We start from the raw sequence: 21,269 nt of genomic DNA, 5'->3' as shown, positions 1-21,269 counted from the left end.
AGGTTGCTTTGTATCTTGACCATTCCCCAGTACTTCACACCTACACTTCCGTATGTTTTTCTCTAATGCAGAGACAATTTTTCTATTCTTTGTTTTCATTTATGTTTCTGAACTACAACTGTCTTGTGTGTTCCTCTCACAGTCTGGGCCCAGCAGGCAGGATGCACACCTTCGCTCTAGTCCTCGTTCCTAGTAAGTTGTGCAAATCCTCAGGGAGAATCCTTGCCCAGTTTTATTCAGGTCCCAAGGTGCTGATCTGCTGCTGCAGTGTTCCAAAATTGCTTGCTCTCAGCTTGTTCCGTATTCAGTTTTTCTTCACACTGGAACAATTAGCAACTTCACATAATAGTTTCAGACACCCTTTTACACTAAGAAATCTAATATTCTGAACTACTAATTAGCAATTTCTATGTCCTACATTTGGTTTTAACCATATAATATCCCATTTGTGATACCATGACATGAAGTTTTATGTACTTCTGCATTTTGTGAATATTTTAAGAATATAAAAAAATATTTTTAAGTAGCTAATATTTAATTCAACTTTATTTACCTCATTTGATTGCTTTGGGAGATTACATGAGGTGATAAAAACTTCCCAGAAATCTTGTCCATGGGTCTAACAGTAAAATTAGTCCTATTCTCAGGCTGAGAGAACTGTTCTATATTTAGGTTTCCAATTAATACGTTAACATTTTTAACATGACTTATGCGTGTTCAATTAAGATTAGAAGAAAGTGGAAAATGTGTACTCATAAGGAAACAACTTTATTACTTCAAAAATTAAAACACTTGATTAAAAGGAAAGGAAAAGATCTTGAAACCTGACTTCCACTCTTCAAAGCTGCTTCCTTTATTTTGTCTGACTTGTTTAATTTCACTGTGGTCATGATTAAGTGCTAAGCCCAAGTGGACTCAAATGTGGACGCAAATGCTAATTATTCACGTTAGTGGAATGCTCTGAAGTGTTCTGGTATTACGTTACTGACTATATATGTTTTAGCAAGCTTCAGTCTCTTTAAAACAGCATTACTTGTTCTGATCCACATCTTCCTATAAATTATTCCCCTCTGGTTTCTTCTTACTACTTCAGTTAACCTTATTTTTTGGTTCTTTTAATCTATGATTTAAAGTTAATATTCATACGCTGTTACATAATTCTTAGCTGGGGGATTAATTTTGTTGATTTGTAGCTCAATTTCATCCCTTATTTAAGAACATGGGGGTTGTTGTTAATTAAAAAAAAAAAATAGTCTGCCGATGTATCTTTCTTTTGTATGTTCTGTCTCTGCAATAGCTACCTTCCTTGTTGTTTTGCAATGCGATGGCTTGAAAGCAGTGAAACTTCTGGAGGAGGTCTCTCAGAACAAGAGTCACTTGCTGCTCGATAGCAAGCGGCGGCAGCTGGGGCACGGGACGTGTCCTGCTCCCACACAGCCACGAGTCTTGTGAGGAGCGGCTGAGGGAGCTGGGCTTGTTCAGCCTGGAGAAGAGGAGGCTCAGGGGCGACCTTATCGCTCTCTATGGGTACCTTAAAGGAGGCTGTAGTGAGGAGAGGGTTGGTCTGTTCTCCCTCGTGCCTGGCGACAGGATGAGGGGGAATGGGCTAAAGTTGCTCCAGGGGAGGTTTAGGTTGGATGTTAGGAAGAACTTCTTTACTGAGAGGGTTGTGAGGCATTGGAATGGGCTGCCCAGGGAAGTGGTGGAGTCACCATCCCTGGAGGTATTTAAAAGACGTTTAGATGTAGAGCTCAGTGATATGGTTTAGTGGAGGACTTGTTAGTGTTAGGTCAGAGGTTGGACTCGGTGATCTTGAGGTCTCTTCCAACCTAGATTATTCTGTGATTCTGTGACCCAGCAGTGGGGTGCTTGGGCAGCATGCGAGACCAGGCGGCTTTCCGTGTCACCTCGCTTAGCTCTGAGCCGGCGGGTGCTGTGGAGAGCAAGAAGTGTTTGGGTGCACACAGGGGAGACCTGGGAAGGTTGGGAAGGCTCAAGGTTATCTGCAGGTGGTATTTTGCCTTGAATAAGGTTTGGCGTGGCCTCTGAGCACGACCTAATCTCACTGTTGATAGCGTTTCTTCTGGTTATTTAGAAGTGGATGAGAAAAGCAGTTATAAGGCTGTGGACAGGAAGGGGAAAAATCACAGTCTCAATCAAAAGCCAATTTTGACAAAATGCTATGACTAAAGCAAACTTTGAGGATTAAATTTATATAATTATGGGAAGTAACAATGCAGAACATAGTCATTTCTTTCGCGGCTGACTTCATTGTCTGAGTCTTTGTCATATGGCTAAGTCCTTTTTTTTTTTTTTTTTTTTTTTTGCCCCTAGCAAAGAACTATTCATGGCAAACCAGGGAACAAATTGCTGCTTTTACAAGCTTGAAACTTTCCATCATTATGGGAAGGAAGTTCTTACTAGAAGAACACGCAAAATTGCTAAACGTACTTATGTGTGAGTGAGATACGTAGTACTTTTCATTAGATAAATTAGGACTATATTAGAGGTTAATTTTGGCTGAACCTTTGATGTGTGATAATTTCAAACTGTTGAAAGCAGCTCTTCAGTCCCAGAGTGCTTATTTCAGAGTGTCATTATTTCAAACCTGAATGAATGTCTGTCATCGTGATTTCCCAAATCACCACTGTTTTTTGAGCTGTGCACTCCCAGAGAACTAAGCACATTGGTCGTTGCCTAAATATAATAACCAACTATATCTTAAACATGTCCTAGAAAAGCTATGCTATATATAACTATACAAAGCTTATATGTACTATATAACTATATATGTAACTTATATTAAACTATACTATTAGGAGTTATATGAACAACATTTTCCATTACATTTTCTTCCGTTTTCTTTTGTTGGTGTAGAGGTAAAGTACAACTGGAAGTCATAATATACTGCAAAGCTCTGAACATCCATGAGCAGAACGATTCCAGTATAAATTTGGTAACTTCACAAGGAAACTTTAGTTGTTGTCCACGTCAGTTGTCAGGTGTCTGTTGTCAGTTCAGAGCGGCTCCTAGTTCCTTAGCATGTGATTGTGCCATTCATCTTTATTGACAATGGAGTTGGTACCAGAGTCAACAGGGAAGTTTTAAAACCAATGTTAGGTTTTGTTTTTTCCCAGTTGGTGTTCCTCAAGGTGCAAGCAAGCTTCTTTTGAACTGCAGGTGCTTGATCACAACATATCTTAGTCTAAGGAAACTTTTACTAGATAAAAGTTCTTAAAACTTGTCTTTGTTCCAGGAAATTAAACAAACAAACTACGAACAAACAAAAACAACAACAAAAAAATTGTTGGTGACAGTTAGGGTTCTTCTCTGGTATTTCTGAGCCTGTATCATTTTTTTTGTGCTACAAGAATTGAAATTAAAAGCAACTTTTTTTGAACAGTGGAAAAGCGAATGAGAATCAGCTTCAGTAGCCAGCCTTGTTTTGCACATTGTATCTTCATGTGAGGGGTGGCGTACTTTTGAGTAGAAAAAGATTTTGTACAGTGATTGGCTGCATTTTATCTTGTTGGTCAAAAAGCAACTCGGTGACATGAGCACAGAATGCAAACTCCTAGTATGTGGCACAGACATTGTTTTAAAAAGATGTCACTTTATCCCTCAAAACTCAAGCAAACAAATAGGCTCCAAAACATAGGAAGGAGCAAATAGTAATGCAAAACAGAGAGTGTATTGCTGACTACCTGCATTATTTTTGACTTGGGCATGCTGTTATATTCTTTCACACTGTTTTAGCTTTTAAACTGTAGTAGAATAACTTTGATAGTCATTGCCTGTGTCTCTGTTCTTGGCCTGTTCTCCTTATTTTCTAGCCAAAGCCGTCATTTCGCATAGAAGTCCAGTCATTTACCTTTTTGCATTTGTGAGTATTGTGAGTGAACTCCCTGAAAAATCTTTATCAACTACAAAGAAGAGTTTGTTGTTGTTGTTGTTGTTGTTGTTTAAATAGCACACTTCGATCCTTGGAAGTCTTCAAAAGACGTTTAGATGTAGAGCTTAGGGATATGGTTTAGTGGAGGGCTGTTAGCGTTAGGTTGGAGGTTGGACTCGATGACCTTGAGGTCTCTTCCAACCTAGAAAATTCTGTGATTCTGTGATTCTGTGATCCAGGCTTTGAATTTAAGTTACTAAATTTTTAAGTTACTTGAACTTGTAATTTTTCCTGGGAAGGTTGTTTTGTAGTAGAGGTGATCCAGGACTAAAAACACTCCTGGTCCCATTTATTACTGTGTGCTGACTTTCCTGTCTTCTTTATGTAAGTCTGTTAGTCTGTTTATGCTACTAATTTATTAATTTTTACAGCTATCTCGAGAATCCGTGTAGCAACCTTGATGCTTAGATTTGACCTAGTCTGATGCAACCTCGTGCATTAGTCAGTTTTGCAATTGCTTTCTTTATGTTTGTTCACTCTTAGCTTGGCAAGTAGTGGGACCACTTAGACACCTTCAGACCTTTTCTTACCTCATTTACCTCATCGTGACTTCTACACTTCAGGCCTGAGTGGAGATTCCAATCTGCTAAGGGTTTCCGTGCCAGACTTCTTGTATGGAGACTGGCCTTCAGGAACCCTTCTTCCTTCTACTTCTTCCTTCTGAATTTCAGATTCCTATGCTGCACTTTTCACCATATTAGTGACATGGTAAATGGGAGGTAGTGTGGATTGCCTGTTTTCTTTTGTCACTTTGTTTTGAATGCTTTTTTGTTGGTAATGATAGAATCACAGAGTCATTGAATGGTTTGGGTTAGAAAGGGCCTTAAAGACCACCTAGTTCCAGCCCCCCTGCCGTGGGCAGGGATACCTCCCACCAGACCAGGTTGCTCAAAGTCCCATCCAGCCTGGTGTTGGGCACCACCAGGGATGAGACATCCATAAGTTCTCTGGGCAACCTGTGCCAGTGTCTCACCATCCTCAGAGTAAAGAATTTCCTCCTTATATCTAGTCTAAGCATACCCTCTTTTAGTTTAAAGTCATTACTATCTGTGTAATCAAATAGTTTGTGGCAAACTTATGTTTCTGTACAATCCCATTGTCTCAGTCCTTTAACAGTACCCTTGCATAAGTGGTTTCGAGGCCCTATATGCACCTCAAAAGGAAAGGACATTATCCTAATATGTTTTTATAACATCAAAGACAGTGGAGCATGATACAGAGTGGAGTCTACCTTAAGCAATGGATAAAAGTAAGAGAAAACCACGCTTTTGTACCTGTGTCATTGACTTCATTTCTGATAGACACATGGCAGTGAGGAATCAGGTGCTGGTCCCAGCACTACTGGTTATGAGGAGGATGTGGGTGATGCGACCCTGTTACAAAGCAGGAATTCAGCTTCCCAAGCAAGAGCTGAAAGTCGTAAGTATGGTAGGTTTACCAAATTAAGAAAAGAGAGTAAGACATCAGCTCTATAATCCCATTCATAGCAACGGTATTACACATTCATGAATTTAGGGTTTTTCCTCTTCAAAGGACCGCTGAAATGTACTAGCACATTATATTCAAAGTTCAGCCTTGATTTTTGATCCTGATCAAAGGGATACACTTCAAGTATTTTGACATCTAATCCTTTTTCCTCACTTTGATCGTTTCAAACTGAGGTACAAGTAACCACTTCCACTGCCTGTGTTAGCCAAGACTGAAAAGCATCTTATCTGCAGATAATGGATGCTGCTGCTTGGAACTTCATCCCCTTGATATTTGAGTGTAAAAGATGTCTCTCTTCTTTTGCCTGGGGTTTTTAACACTGTTGCACAGTATCATGGGAAAAAGAGGAAAAATCCAATCTACAAAGTACTTTTTAAAAGAAAAATCTATTAAATAATAATTTGGGGCCATCAGATATGAAACCTTCATAGGGTATGTGTGAATTCTGTGCAATACAGTGTCAATGAGGCCTTAGAGAGTAATAAAAGATTAAAACAAACAGGCGCTTTATTGTTGCAATATAAAATTTCTCATGAGATGCAATCATTAGGCAGATCATTACAGATTTTTTTTCCTTCTTGTATCGTAAAACAGAACCGGCATTTACTGGGGCTGATATCTCGCACACTGAACTATCAGAAAGATTTATGGTGGCAGCAGAAGCCACATAAAAGTTGTGTGGTGTTGAGTGCTATGGGATGGGCTCCAGCAGCCGGCAGCCAGAGGGCTCGCCAGAGTTTCCTCCAGTGCCAATGATGGGGCAAGGGGATCCTAACCCGTCTGCTGTAGTCACCTTCTGCTTTTGTCACCAGGTTGCTTTGAGAAGATAGTAGATTCTTGCAGCTGTGCCGCTAGGTTGGCCTTGAAGATGTAGCAGTACAACTGTGACCCAAAATACTTGTATAATATATCACTTGGTAAATTTGAGAAGAATAAATGCTGCAGAAAGTTATTTCCTGGTTTTATGTTTCCTCTTTCTTAATGTGCTTTTAAAAATCAAAAGAGATGATTTGTATTCAGTTCTGTAAAGGAAGGATTGTGTGTAGGGTTAAGTAGCTGAAAATAGCACCATTTTGCATCCATAAAGTAGTTTCCAGTTTCTTATGACTTTTTTATTTTTTTAATATTTAATTTTAAAGCTGTCTTGCTTTAGATGTCTTTGCCTTCCTCAGACAATATTGTTAAGCATCTTTTAAGAGGGACCCATATAGGTGTTTTTTTTCAAGAGTATGTAGGGAAATGCAGGATAGTACCAAAAGTGAGGAATCCTGCTATCCAGATCTTAACCACAGTGATAAGCAACTGGACTCCATCTCTGGGCTTTCCAAGTCCTTTTAGCTGATCGCTTTCCTCCTGTGCAACCTTTTTCCTACTGCTTGCCATCATTTTGTCCTGCTTTTCCCTGCTGAGGTCCTGTACTTCCTCCCAGGCTTCTTCTTTCTGGACTTTGACCCCATCTCTCCTAATGTGGTGGCTCCATGAGTGGTGAATCGGGCAACTGTTTGGAGCAGGAGAGGAGGTGGCAGGGAGGAGAAGGATGTCCTCAGGCCTTGGAAGCACCAGGACGGGCCTCTGTAGGAGCAGTAGCTTGCTGTTACTTGCTTACAGCCTTGCTAATGAGTGATGCTTCAGAGATGAACCACTCTCACGTCAGCTGAATGGCACTCGGCAGAGCTGGGATGGCTGCTCAGTGGCTGGCGCCATCTCACAGTTTGCATCTCACTTTTGTTTCTGGTCTGGTCCACGGTGGGAGCTGAAAAATCTCGCAGTGGCTTCATGAAGCAAATAAGTCCACGCCTCATGCAAGGCTGTCAAGAACTTTGTGGGACTTGTGCTGCCTTTTGTGTTTTATGGACAGCAGGGCTGAAAAGGAAACAAGTGCCAGCAGGTAATTTTGTTTTCCAAATAGTCCAGGCGTGAAGTGTGTGAGCTCCATTTATCATTCCAGCGGAATCTCTGTGGAGACTGACCTCCTGTTTGCCCATTTTTTCTCATTTTTTATTATTTTTTAGTTTTCCTTGACTAAGTGTTGCCTGCTGGAACAAACATTTTTGAATCTGAATTTCTAACCATGCACAAATGATAAATTGCTCTGTTTGTTCAAGAAACATTTTTGGAGGAATGTTTAATTGTAATTAATAAGAGGGGAAAAAAAAGGCTGATCATTGTTGCAGGCATTCTTTGTAAGCAAAAACTGTGTTGATAGCATCAGCAAAGACAATAGATGCGAAAAACAACTCTGTAAACTTGGAGGGCTACAGTTACATGATTTATTTTTTTAACATACAGATATATTAGGAATTTATCCTTTGTTTCAGAAAATGTTAATTTTAGAATGATATTAAGCTATAAATACTGAGATGAATTTGCTATAGCTTTCCCCCATCATTTACTAGGTGTAGAAAAGACCAAGATAAAATAGCAATGCATGTTTTACACAGGTTTTTCCAGCTTACCTGAGGTTCTTTATCATGGAGATGCTGTGATTAAGACAAAAAAGACAAAATATTGCTACTAACTCTTTTATTATTCATATCCTTGAAGAGAAACAAACAAAACCACAACCAGAACAAACCACCTTTCCTTCAAACCTGATCCTTCCACTATTTGTTAGCAGCTTTCAGTGGCAACACAAAGCTGAGTGATCCTGCCTTCAGGAAGATGGCTCTTCCTCTGGAGAAAGAGGAGGTACCAAGAATTTTTCCAGAAGTTGAGAAGAGGCGACTGTACATGTAATTCTTTGTCTTTGATCAAAATGTAAGTGTTCTGTTTCTCGGTTTAAACCTATGTGACCTTCTGCAAGAATACATAGGCTGAACAGTCAGGCAATTAATAGGAGAAACTGTAATCTTACACTACAATAGCATTTCATTATCCTTAAAATAGCCCAAGAAAAGAGATTCTCTGATTCCTTTGACCTGCAGCATCTGAGTGGTGTTTTCAGTTTTGCAGAAGCACCGGGCTGTTCCTTCATTGCTGCCTGCGGCAACCTGAGCCTGCAAGGGTGAAAAGGATGAGCTGTGATGAGTGCCATAAAACCGAAGGGAGCGGAGAGAGATGCCTGAACAATTCAAAGTGCTTTTATTAATCCCTCTTTCCATAACTTCTTAGAGGGAGGGGGAAAACATCTCTTTCAAGCTTGGCTAGACTTGGAATTAGCCGCTGTCTTCCTTTCATTGTCTCGGCACTTTTGTGGTGCTGCTGCTGTCTTGTTAGCAGCTTCGGCTCATGAACAGCCAGTCTGTTCCTGCCTGCAGAGGGGCTGTAATTTCATCCCATCTTTACAGATATATTGCTTTGACTTTGTGGTGAGAGCTCTGAGGACACTCTCAATGCTAGCTTTAATTAGTTATTTTTGGTTGTTTTTCCCAAGTAAAATTTGTTTCCTTTTAATGCAAACAGTAATTTGCTTTGAATACCTCTGTGTCATTGCTTGGGTGATGAAAGCCCTTTCTTTATGAAAAGAGTCTCTTTGCAGCTCCTTCTCAAGGCATACAAGAGAGCCTTCTTAAAAGCTTTTGGAAGAGCTGGATTCTAGCTTTCTAAATGTAGCAAGGACATAATTTGGTAGGCTGAAGATTTTCCTAACTATTTTTATAAATCTTTCTTGGATAGTTTCACTTATGTAGTAAAACCAAAATAAACTACTTTATTTTGGCATGTGAAGTGCTTTGTGCCTTTACATACCATCAACAGTAGGGAAGAACTTGACAAGCGTCTCTGAAGGAGGTGGGGTATATTCCAAAACATGCTGCAAATGCTCATTTGTAGCTTGTCAGGAGTGTGCTATAGACAATATCTTCTGTGTCATAGCTATCAGAGTCTTCAGGTGGTTTGTGGTGTGTCTTGTTGTGGTGTGTGTGTGTTTCATTCTTTTTGGTTCAGTAACTTGAATATTGAACCTATTAAATAGCTATGCAGAAAAGAGGAAGGAAGTCCTATCTGGCCCACAAACTGTCATAACCTACAACTGTGTATGTCTTCTTACGTATCTTAAAAAGCTAAATCACTTTAAAAAATGCAAATTTTCAGTGCCAGAGCTTTTCAGAAATCAGCCCATTCAGGCTGTCTGGTATGCACGCTTTGCTTTGTTGTTGTTCATGGGCACTGTGTGAAGGTTTCTTCTCACCAGAAGGCCTGGTAAAGACAGGCTCTTATGTGCTCACGCATCGTGAGCACATGAGCATCAGTATTTTCCTGCCCATAGCTTAATACTGTGGATAACCCTGTGGTTGCTGGCTGAACTCAAAGGTATATCTGCTCATACATAAATGTTATTAGTAACTCTTTCAAGAGAATTTTGGCATAACTTTCTTCTTGTGGGTTTCATGTGTAACATCTAGTGCAAGAGATGAGTTCGGTCTCTAAAGATCCCTTGGTTTGATTGTCCTTTTGAGCACGGGATTTGCATTTATGGTTCATCATTTGTTCTATGTTTGCAGCTTGCATACTTCATAGTGTAAAAAACAAATGAGTCAATCAATGCTTTTCTGCATCTTTTGGAACAACATAGCATAACGACAGGTTGCATGGAGAAATGTCTAGCTCTGAAAGCAGGCTAAGAGCAAATTGAAAGCGTGCATTTCTTTGATGTGTAGCTTGTCCTGAACTATAGGAAGTAGAAATCTTTGGGGGCTTATTTTATTAACCTGAATATTTCCATTAATAAAATAAGTATCTAAACCATAAGCAGTATTATAGTCTAGAACAAGCCTGTGTGTAAAAGCACTCACAAGACTCTCTTAAAACCCAGTAACATCATAGGTAAGTTCTCATTTATCTAACACAATGAACACAAGATATAATTTCATTAACAACTATTCTGGCTATTAATACCTGGAGAGGATACTTGAACGTTACCCTACAGCAAAGAATAAAACACAATGATCTCTCTCTAAGAGTTAGCGTACACAAAGCATGTGATATGCTGTAAAACCTCGTGTAGTAAAAGCTGTTGGGGATGACAAAAGACAAACTGGACCAAGTTAGGAAGATATTTTTTAAAGATAAACTTTTATATATGCAATGAAAGAGGATGAATCTGATTCCTTTCTCCCCACTTTCTGAAAGTGCTGATTACTGTGTGGGGAGGTAACGTTTATCAAGTTACAAAACCAAAGGTAGAAGTAGAAAAGAAGAATAAAACCCCAACTTTGTTGCAGTATTTCAGGGCATACACAGATCTGTACCAGGTAGCTTAGCCTTGTTAGTTATAGATGCTGTGACACACTACAGCTGTTGCAGTCAGTTTTTGCATGTCTGCTTTGCATGGTTACAAAAAGCTTTTTTTATGCGCTTTTATTTAGAGCTGGTTACTGCTTTCAGATACAAAACATTTACCTACTTCAACAGGAGAATTGTTTTCTTAATTTACCAGCTATTCTTCCTGTCACTGTGACAGATCTCAAGCTGCCTCAGGCTCAATCCCAAATGTAACTTCATGTTTGCTTTAAAGGCAAGAAGGATTTGAAAGAATAATGTTAGGTGTTAGTTTTGTATTGATTAAGGCCATTTCTCTCTACTAGAAACATCATTGATACCTTTTGCTTATTTTGAAATTTTTTAACGTCTTATATTTTAATATTGGTACACTGTAATTTGAGTACTTTAAAATGTCATAAATTCAAGCAAAATCTTAAATATATAGTTTTACGGTTTTTATATTTATTTTTGAATTTATAGTTTTAAGTTTTAAGAAGAGTGCTTGGTCATTTCTGAGACTCCATAAGGAGAGAAATTGGAAAAACTTGTCTATGACTCAGGAAAGAAGATTCCAATGATTCCAGTACATTTTAGTGTAAATGCCCATTTGAGGGAGATGCGGATGGATTCTTCATTTCTGAGCATGTTACTCTGTCCAGCTGCATGCAGTTTATGGTGTTAATTCCGCCTCTGGAATTTAGACAAATACTATTTTGAACCAACACTGAAATTTACTGAGAAGGAGCTATTTTGAAGAATAAATCACTTTGTTTGAACTGGATATGATTTTTTTTCCCACTTCTGTTAGTGATTGAAGTGATAATAACACAACGTGACACACATTCATATTTCACACAGTATAGGAGGACCTGAGCTCCACACTCTCTGAAAAAGTTGGCAAACAAACAGTTCCTTCATCAGATAGGTGTAGTGCAGAGAGGGAATTCAGAGAAGCTTCGCTGGCACCAACAGAAGCTACAATTACGTCTACTTGGTAATGCCTGTGGAAAGATTAAGTGGAAAAAAGAGAAGGAAATATCAGAAGCTGCTAATGTTAGATGATGATACCCTCTTTGTGTTGGTGGAAATACACTTGAGAGAACAGCGGTGTTTTCCAATTGTCTCGGTTGTCTCTGGCCTTTGCCACCAACAGGAGATGTGCTGATGGCTCCACAGAGCACAGACTTGTGCTTCCCCCTTCTCGGTTGCGCATCAAGGGACAAAGTCGCCCTTGAGAAGAGATGTGTTTCCTTGTTTCCAAAGGGCTGAGGTCCAGCAGGTTGCTGCACTGGGGTTTCACGTAATATGTAGCCTGCAGCCAAGGCGCCTCATCAGCACCACTGCAGTAGGAGCGAGGCTGGCCCCATGCCACCTTGTCCAAGAGTAGTTGCTCTACAGCTGGGTAGGTGGTGCGGGCTCTTTCTCTTCAGGCTTGGCCAAACTGAGACAGTTTGCTTCTGGTTTGAACGCAAGAATTTGACTTTGCTTCCCAAAGCTGCCAGTGCTTCTGCAGGCAGGGGGAAGCTACTTTCCTAAAAGGTTACTGGTTTGGTTCGATAACCTGCTCAATGCTCTTGCTGTAGAAAGGAAGGGCTGCCGGAGGTCAGAGGCAAATGAATTAACAAACTCTGCTAAAACACAGACCTGGAACATGCTTTTGTTGGCATAGTGGCAGCCAGTCCAGATTTTGCAGGAAACACTATTAGAAATAAGCACGCCTTTTTCTCTTAAAGAGAAGAGATTTCCAGAAATACTAACAGAGATCTCAGAGTGCTGACTTAATTTTTTCCCCACTACCTGGAGACAGAGGTAATGCCCTGGCGTATTCCAGTGAGCCCTCTTTTGCACAAACATAACAAGGCAAAATCCTCCGGTCAGGAGCAGCTTTGCAAAGCATTAAGCTAAACACATATGTATTTGCCTGTTTTTGACTGGAGGATTAGTAATTTGTTTCTTTGTGAAACTCTACACTGAGCTCTTAATTAAGCTTACCAGGCACAAGTGCACTTCAGGTGATCCAGACGACCTTTAAAGGGCCTGCAGCAGATGGTGGAAAGTCTGTGTTCGCACAGTATTCTGCTGTTTTGTCTGTTAAATAAGTATCTAATTACTCCCAGTCTTATCTTATTTCAACACTGTGTCACTAAATTACTTACATGGCTGTAAGTAAGGTAATCCTTTGCCAATCCGATAAGCTTTCAGCTTGACTTTTTGGGAAGTAAACTTGCACCTGATGAGAATTTTCTTTCGTGCAGACACAAGCGTCTTCCAGTACTTTTCCAGAGGCTCTTAACAAGATCATTTACCATCTTTCCCACATAGCTTTTCTTTCAGCTGTTTCAAATAAATTGCCTGTGACAAATTCTGATTTTTAAAGTTTGTTTCTTGAGGGCAAAATGGCTTTTGTGATGCTTTACACTGTGATGGGCAAGGGGAAGTAAGCACTTCTGAAGTAACAGCAGCAAGTCTTTGTATTTGCAGATACACAATCATTTCTCTGTTATTTTTTTGAACTGCTGCCCACGTCAGGCAGAATGGCTATTATGTAGAGCAGCACTTAGGCGGGTGGTTGAGTCATCCGGAGTTAATTTCTTCTTGAGTATTGTCTTGAAGAGACCTAAAGTGCGAGAATAGGCAGGTTGTTAGTGGAGTCGATATCTAGATATTTCCTCACCTATGGCTCTTTTTTTTTTTTCCCAGCCTTACTAATCCTGTAGTGGCATGTGAAAAGCTCGGCAGCACTGGGGAGGCTCTCCCTTCTTCTGTCTTCCACCTCCACGTTACCCCACCTGCAAGCCTGTTCGCCATAAAGAACAGGCATTGTGTGTGTGCACTTCTGTGCATTGAAAAGAGCGAGATGCCACCACCAGCTATTCAGATCTTTAGTAGCTATTTTATTTCTTACTATCCCACATGCCTGTAGAAATCAGCGAAGTTCTGCACGTGTTCGTGGCATTCATGCAGAATTCAGCATAGGGTGAGGCTCTGTACATGTAAGATTGCCCTTAACTCCTTACCTCAGCTGCTATTCTGCAGTAACAATATTGAGAGGGGGGAATGTTTAGGAGAAGCATAAAAATGTCACTGCTCAATTGTTTTATAGAGCTCGCATGCCTCAGCTTTGCCGCATAGGAGCCCAGCTGAATGTTTGCCACAAGCTTGGAAGCAGGTCTTTAGGCCAGTAAGTGCTCACTTTTATTTTTAGCACCACTGTTTTCCTCCTTTGTTTAATCACAAAACGCCATTCAACTAAAATGGTGCGGAAAAGGGGCTCGGTTCAGTCAGGACTTGAGATGACATGTTAAGGTGGACATGGCTGCTGCCTGTTTTGGGCTTGCAGAGGAAGGAAGCAACGTTGCTGTCTTGTTTTCGTCTGTGAATGAGTATGTCCTGGTACCCTGTGATGCTCTGTCTCGACTCCATGCCAGCAGCATTAAGGGAGGCAGCCTCCTTGCTGTCTCCCTGTGTCTGTGAGGGAAGCAGAGTGCTCCATCCTGCTGAGCTGAGGACCGCGGCGCTGCTGCATCTCCTGCTCTTTGCAGAAGCCCCCCTGCTTTTGCACAGCAGTGCTTTGTCCCGCGACTTCCACCCTGAACACCAGGAGGTGATCGGTTTTGTTCAGAAGCTTCAGGGTTAGACCAGTATTCTTTTAGTTGCATTTAACAGGAGGTTAGATAAAATAATGCAATTCTCCCTCCTGTCCTGAAAGATCTGTGAGTCTCACCAGCGTAGGGAAATGTCTTATTCCTGTAATTTCAGTCACTGTCCTTAATCAAATGCTCAGAACAAGATCCAGGAAAAGGCATGCTCACAAGCAGCCTAACGACCTCTTTGACTTTAGTTTCTGAGTTCCCATAAATGTTTTATAAAATAATTGTCCTTTTAAGAGAGAGAGAGGAGGGAAAAAAAACACGTTACTAAGGGCAAGATGTTTAATATGTTTCTGGTAAATATGCAATTTAATCTAATAGCGCTGTTCTTAGCTGTTAATATCCATGAATGACCTATTTTGGCATGAGCATCTGAAAGCAGAGCTGTCCTATTAACCTGCCAGGGTATCTGTTAGCCTCATTTTGAGAGTGATTTGGAAGAGCTTGATGAAGATTGTTGTAAACATCATAGCATGATGCCAGGGAAGTATTACCATGAGCACACTTGCTGCTTTTACTGCGTGATCAATTGCTAAAAAGGTCGCTTTGTTTATGCTTTTGCATTAGAAAGCATACCAAATTAAATATTTTGTTCCCTCTGTGACGTGCTATTGGTAACTTTTGTTAAACTGGATAAAAACTCCAGCTGCAGAATTTGAACCCTATCTCATTGTATGGGTTAGAAGCCATCCAAAGGATTTTATTTTTTCTTCCCTAAAATAAAATCCTTTCTTGACTTGCAGTGGGATCTCCTATATTTAAAAGACCTTGGCACCAGTGGTATTAATGCAACCTCTGCTGGCTGTGGTTGCATGGAGATGAAGCCTGAAGTCCCTGCTGTTGCCCTACAACATGAATATAATTAAGGATGCAGTGGAATGAAAGCAGCCGCACCATCCGAGAGAGGTGAGTGACCTCTTCACAGCAAGTCTGGGGAGGGCTTTGGGATTGCCTGGCTTTGGTGTCTGCATCTGTGCCATATCTAGATGCTACTCTATTTCTTTTGTCTCAAGTAGGAGAGCCATATATTCTTGCTGCTTTTATCTATGGCAGTAGATGGGAATAATCACACAAAATGAAACTTGTTGCCACCGTTTTAAGTATTTGTCTCCAGAAGGATGCTTCCAGCTCATACAAATTTTTGAGCAAGGTGCAAGAAAGCACACAGCAGGTGGAGGCCATCCTTCAGGCTCTCTGGGGTTGCCCACCCCATGCCCTGTGCTGCAGCTGGGGGCTGTGGAGGCTCAGGCCCCACAGGTATAGCAGGGGGGCACTGTGCCCCCCAGCCCTGAAGCATAGCATTGCTCCTTCCCCTCATCCCTGCTTGGGGAGTAGAGGAGGATGGAAACCTACAACCTATTCCCCATGTGCTGCTCATTATTTTGTATGTTTTCAACACAGCTCTCTCAAATCTCCTTTCTAAAGCAATCAATCTCATCTCTGAAGTAATCAATCAGGAGCTGTTTGAGTCTTTTCACTGCGGTTCTCCATTTCCTTAATCACTCCTGTTGTTCATACAATTGCCCTTGGACAGTACTTTACCTATCAGGTTCAATAACTGCTCAGTACATGACTTTTCTCCCTCCCTCTTTTGCCTTGCTCTAGTTGATCTGTTTTAATACCCATGGGAAAAAAAAAAAAAAAAATCATGTCAATGTAAACTTATTATTCAAAGAGATTTTATGTTCATGCATATACAGATAGTTTTCATAGCTTGAACTAAGCAAATGCTGAATTTAATTTTCTGTTTAGAGTTGCCACTATGGGGTGTTAAATTGTTGCTGCTATAATGAAACTGCACCAAATGTAGTAATGAATTTAACAGCTGTATATGCACCACAGTAGAGCATAACAAGTCAATTTAGGGTTTGATCTGAGGAAATACTGAAATTTTTTTTAAAGCATTCACAATTCACAGCTGCAAACTATCCTGTCTTCACATACGACTCCAGGAATTAGCTAAATGTTTATGCATGAGTTTAAGGATTTATTATCAACTGCAAGAACTCTTATTTCTAAGCTAAAACTTCAGAGAAAGGTAGTATAATTTGAGTAAGCGGTTTTGTTCTGAAATATTTCCAGCCTGTGCAAGCAGCATGATTTAAAAATTTCATTTCCTTAGGTGATAATCTCAGGTGATGTATACTGGAATGCTCACATGGACCTTTCTTGTATTCCATTTTTAATTTTATTTAGTCCTCTCCAGGCTTTGGAGGAAAGTTAAAATACCCAAACACTTGATTCAGTTGTCCGTGACTTCTCTGAAAATGGCTGACTAAATACTAAAGTGAGAAGGGAAGTAAACACACATTGAAATCATGAGAGCTTTTCTATGACGCTGAAGAGAGAAGTCCTTCAGAAGCTGAAAGCAGAGGGGAAGCCCTGGTTGTTATCTGTGGAATCAGCTCTGCATTTCCAGGTGATGATTTTTTTCAGGCGACATTATGTATTTGCAATTGCTGCATTAGAAAAGCTTGATTTTTGTGTATTTAAGCTGTTATTCAGTGATCACTTAACTACATATTCCATAAATGAACTGAAATGTACTTGTGGGCACATAAAAACTACAGCCATAGCCAAATGTCGATATCCATTTCCTAGGCCAGGACATGAGATGCACATTAAATGGTTTATTTCCTGAATGATACAGGAATAAATACCAGAATTCATGTTTTCCAGTACAAAACAACCCTTTCCTCTTCAGCTATCTGATGCTCTCAACAAAAGGTAAGTATCCAATGTCAGAACTCTTAACACAGGAACCCGTGTGCTTCGAGGTACCAAAGATCCTCAGCACTGAGCTTTATGCAGCTCACACACACACAGCTGTGCTTCTTCCACTGTGCTTTCCACCCCTGTTGTGAGAGGAGTAGCTGGAACATGCTCAAGAAAGAATTTCCAGGTGCAAATCCCATTTGTCTGTCACTCCTATTTCTGCCATTCACAACGATGACAGTTATTATGCTATCAATTATTTTGAGAGGAGAAGGTGTTATATATCTTTTCCCTGGTAATAATGATTTCATAACAAATACTAAAATCTCATTCCAGAGAGTGAGAGAAGAGAACAATAAAAAAAAATACACATTTTATAGCTTTCACAAATTATACTGGTTTTGTAGGGACAGCCAGTGTCAAGTGATTCTTGCTGCAGACACCAGGCAGTTCTAGCCAACGATATGGAGACTTACTGCATACCACCAAAGTCAACATTTTCATGTGTTAAACACCTGAGCCTGCAGGCGTTCATGCTTCTGTGTTTTTCCATCACAAGTGGTCACACTTCTGTCCTTATTTTATTGAAGAGGATGGTTAAGCATCCTCTGCTGGCTTGGGCAGCTCCTGGGGCTGCCTGTGCACTTTTGTAGTGCTGTCAGGAATGACTGACAGCAAAACTCTGTCCTCACCAGGTTTCCTCTTAATATGAGAATAGGAGGTGGATGGACCAGTGTTGGCGTGAGTGAGGGTTAATTTGATAGATGATCCTTCGCTGGTTTTATGCTTTGCATTCATTCTTTTAAATTGCTTTCCTTCCTTCTCTTTGCTCCATGGGTAAAGCTATGTTCATTAAAACTTTTAAAAGTTCTCCATCAAGGCTCTCCCATAACAGGCTGCTCTTCAGAAAAGAGGAAGTAGTTCAGAGTCTGTGTCCATTACTCTTGAGTTCTTGAAAACAATATTGAGACAGTTTTCATGTTCAGTCATGACAGAGAAAATATTTGCTCTGTTTCTTGAAAACTTGGTGTAGGTTTCTTCCCCATTTGATCTTGAGACATTAGTTTTCTATTAAAAAAAAAAAAGTTAAATATTCACTGATAGCTGTACAGTAGCACTGAGTTTGTTGGATGCAATGGAGTAGCAATGTTCTTTTATTTTGTGATTTAAGATCAGTTCAACATACTTCAAAATACATAGAAAAAGAAGCAAAAAGCAACCTGGCAGGCATAAATTCAAAATCAAATTTCTGTGTATAATTCTGTGTATAAGTTTTCTTCACTTGGTTTAGCTATGGGCTTAATAAATTCTCCAATTTAGCCCAAAAAACTTTCAAAAATCATACATTTCTGGTTTGTTAGGTCTCTGGGATAGATTCCTGTAAGATGACACTCATCAGGAGGAATTGGGAATTGTCATTCCCTCTTTGTCATTGTCATATGAATGGAGAGAGATGAAACTCCTTCCAGAGGTAATAGATTATAACAAAAGATGTTACTGCTCAGGCATGGTGTACATAGAAAAGAACATACTGGGGTCTCTTTCAGAGGTGTACTGGGGCTTATTGCAGGCGGTACAGAAAAGCACTGAAGATAGCTGCATTTTAGGAAAAACCAATCTAGCTATAAAATTGTTTATGGAATTTGCAAGTGTCATATAAAGGATGATCCTCACCCAAAGGTTACTGAAGAAACCCCAAGACCGCTCACCTGATTATATGCCCACAAGCAAAGGTGGTGTCTCTTGTTGTGACTTCCTGACTTCATTATTTTATTATTTTTTTTTCAAAGCAATTTGACAAAATTTAATCATAAAGATGGTATTTTGTCAAGCAGCTGTAATTTGCTCACAGATAGCAGTCAAGTCCACTAATTTGCTATATATTTTTATAACAGTCATGAAATCAAACAGTTGAGATGCATGTGTGGCATGATAAAGGTGCGGCTCGGCAGCAGGTGAGGGAAGAAACACAATGCACTTGAAAGCAGGCAGGACTGCACATCCAAAAATACTTTGTTCATATACTTTGGCAGTTACTTTACTTGAACTATTTCTGACAATGTTTGGTCATAAATGCTCAGTGTTTTTCGACTCCCTATTTAATAACCCCTAAAACATGAGATTTGGACAAACTTCTTCTACTGAATTGTACAGAATGCATAGGAAATAATGTAGCATATTATGCCAGATTTTTTTGATGTGCCTCTAAGTACATATGCTCACGTATAACACATATGCACACTATTTTGAGGTTAAAATGTTCCACTTTGCAAACAAAATCTTTCCATTCATGTCAGATTTGAGCAGCATGTGACAAGGAAGCTGTGACAATGATAATAGTTTTGGGAGAAATAAGTTGATAATCACTTTCAAAGAGCAGTGGGGATGCAGGCTTAAATAACGTCTGGAAAGCTCCAGTATTCTCCCACGCAACTCAATACTGTATGAAACAATTAACAAATTTAAGTATGTTTTTGCTTAATGTGCTACCCTAGGATCTGGAGGACATATCTATTTCCAAATGAATTTTAAGCCTTTCGGGGAATTTCTCTGGGACCCGCACATCATTTCTCTGCAATGCTGAAGGACTTTTTTTATCTGACAAAGCAACTTGGGCGGGGTTTTAGGAGAGGGATCTATCACTTTCAGTTTAATTAAAATACCAAGGAAATTTTGAGGAGCCGTGGTCTCCGTGCTGCTCTGCAAATTATTGTTTTGCAGTCATTGAAATCCATCCAAATTGCTTAGGTTAGTAACTGGTTTTCCACCTCATTGGTCCTGGTGGCTCCTTGCATCCAAAGGCTCTCTTCTGCTGCAAGTGCTGCTGCCTCCTTCTTTATAATATAAAGAAATAAAGACCCCAGTCTTAACTGTAAAGTTCCTGATGTTATGATAGAGCATACAGGGGGATGTTTCTTATCTCATGTTCTTGCCTGGATTCTTGTCATGCCTTTTTTTTTTTTTTTTTTTTCTGTGTGCTGGACACAATATTACATCTTGGGCAGCATCCATTGTAGACACAGGAGCTATTTTCTGTATCGCACACCCTGAAAGACTCCAGAACGTGAAAAATGATGGCTTCAGAGGCAGACAAAGGGGATACTGAATGCAAAAAAAAAAGGACTTTCTCGCTCCATCTCTCCAAAAGACCCATGCCTTGTGACAGTGGTATCAGGGCAGCAGATGGCAAAGTGCGAACAGCATGGGAAGTCATCAGGAGTCCCTGGAAAGTGTATTTCGGGAAGCTGTGTGGCAAATCAGGGGACATTACAGGCAGTACTGAGAGCAAGGCAATCGTCTGCATAGCCATAAAATAACCTTCACCTTTTCTGGCGGAGACTGACACTGCAGTAAACAAGCTCAAACTGGGGAAGGCACACGGTAAATGTTACAGATGAAGTCATAAAAGTCTGGCAGCCACGCAGTTCGTGTCCTTCATAAAATCTGTGAAGAAGCAAATGGGAAGCCAGGGACCGGCCAAAGTACCAGCACAAATCAATCTACCTTTCACCATCTAAGGGAAAGAAAAGCAGACCTGAAAAAGACCTGCTGAGCGGATCTCTTCCCAAACCCTGTTAATGCGCTGCCACATGTTACTGGAACTTGCAAAGCAAGATGGGGTCCAAGAAGATTGAATGAGTTGGGACTGGCAGAGGGGCAGAAAAATCTTTTATTTTTAAGTTGGGGTAGCCTGAGATAATTCGGTCATCTGCTCTCTGTGAATCTGCAGTGGTCTGCAAGCCCGTTTGGGTCTGCTATACACACACCAAAGCTACTTGCTGGGGTTTGTATGGCTGCCTCAATCCGTTTAATTTTATTAAAACTTCCAGATGAAAAAATAATAGGTGTTTCACATGGAATAAGAGGAAATAATTCCTTGGCTTTGGAGCTTCTAAGGAAAATCCTTACATGGAGTTTTTATGTTTTATGAGCAACTTTACAATGACCACTTAGAAATACGCATCAGTTGGTTTTAGAGCCACATGCACATGTATTTTGTGCTGAATTTCAGACTCTGTTTCCCTCTTTCTCCTGCTCCTAGCTCTGTATTCCTCCCTTTGCAGGACTGCCATAGTGCAGTGAATTGAAGTGAGCCGATTTGTCTCTGTAGAAGCCGGGGTCAGTACAGCAAGGCACAGGATCTGCAGAAAAGAAAGAAAAGAGGAGAGCACCCTTCTTTCGGTGGGAACAAGTTACCAAGTGAAACCATACCTTGATCAGCTGGGATATTGGATTGCCTTTGATTTTTCTTTGAAACTCCA

At 40.3% G+C, this 21,269-nt stretch overlaps 1 long non-coding RNA gene across 5 annotated transcripts in view; it reads left to right on the top strand.

Moving 5' to 3' along the window:
* LOC311438478 overlaps positions 1–21,269 on the top strand; it is a 98,407-nt gene that overhangs the window by 56,490 nt on the left and 20,648 nt on the right. For 3 of the 5 annotated variants that reach the window (XR_014694127.1, XR_014694128.1, XR_014694130.1), the window contains exon 2: positions 15,036–15,198. This is a non-coding gene — a long non-coding RNA (uncharacterized lncRNA). Of the gene's footprint in view, positions 1–13,745; positions 13,824–15,035; positions 15,199–16,488; positions 16,712–21,269 lie in introns of all 5 variants that reach the window. The other 2 variants (XR_014694129.1, XR_014694131.1) reach the window with 2 other exon arrangements.

This window comes from Aythya ferina (genome assembly GCF_964211825.1).
Source record: "Aythya ferina genome assembly, chromosome: 6".
Lineage (NCBI taxonomy): Eukaryota > Metazoa > Chordata > Aves > Anseriformes > Anatidae > Aythya > Aythya ferina.
This window is presented reverse-complemented; position numbering and strand designations above follow the sequence as displayed.